Source organism: Priapulus caudatus, unplaced genomic scaffold (genome assembly GCF_000485595.1).
Source record: "Priapulus caudatus unplaced genomic scaffold, Priapulus_caudatus-5.0.1 Scaffold2227, whole genome shotgun sequence".
In the NCBI taxonomy this organism is placed as follows: domain Eukaryota; kingdom Metazoa; phylum Priapulida; class Priapulimorpha; order Priapulimorphida; family Priapulidae; genus Priapulus; species Priapulus caudatus.
The window spans coordinates 2,408-2,986 of record NW_014579288.1 but is presented as its reverse complement, the minus strand read 5'-3'; the positions used below and the strand labels follow the sequence as shown (position 1 = coordinate 2,986).

The 579-nt window shown below is 38.0% G+C and overlaps 1 long non-coding RNA gene across 1 annotated transcript in view; it reads right to left on the bottom strand.

The window, feature by feature from the left end:
* Nucleotides 1–283: 283 nt before the first annotated feature.
* LOC106818419 overlaps nucleotides 284–579 on the bottom strand; it is a 2,342-nt gene continuing 2,046 nt past the window's right edge. Inside the window, exon 3 of the long non-coding RNA XR_001395213.1 lies at nucleotides 284–327. This is a non-coding gene — a long non-coding RNA (uncharacterized LOC106818419). The remainder of the gene's footprint in view (nucleotides 328–579) is intronic.

The window sequence follows — 579 nt, the reverse complement described above, 5'->3', positions numbered from 1 at the left end:
CCTACAACCTATCTCTTACCTACCCTGTAGCTATCAAATACAATCCTACAACCTATCTCTTACCTACCCTGTAGCTATCAAATACAATCCTACTACCTATCTCTTACCTACCCTGTAGCTATCAAATACAATCCTACAACATATCTCTTACCTACCCTGTAGCTATCAAATACAACCCTACAACCTATCTCTTATCTATCCTGTAGCTATCAAATACAACCCTACAACCTATCTCTTACCTACCCTGTAGCTATCAAATACAATCCTACAACCTATCTCTTACCTACCCTGTAGCTATCAAATACAATCCTACAACCTATCTCTTATCTATCCTGTAGCTATCAAATACAGCCCTACAACCTATCTCTAGCTACAGGGTAGATAATTGTAGGATTGTATTTGACCCTATCTCTTACCTATCCTGTAGCTATCAAATACAATCCTACAACCTATCTCTTACCTACCCTGTAGCTATCAAATACAATCCTACAACATATCTCTTACCTACCCTGTAGCTATCAAATACAATCCTACAACCTATCTCTTATCTACCCTGTAGCTATCAAATACAATCCTACA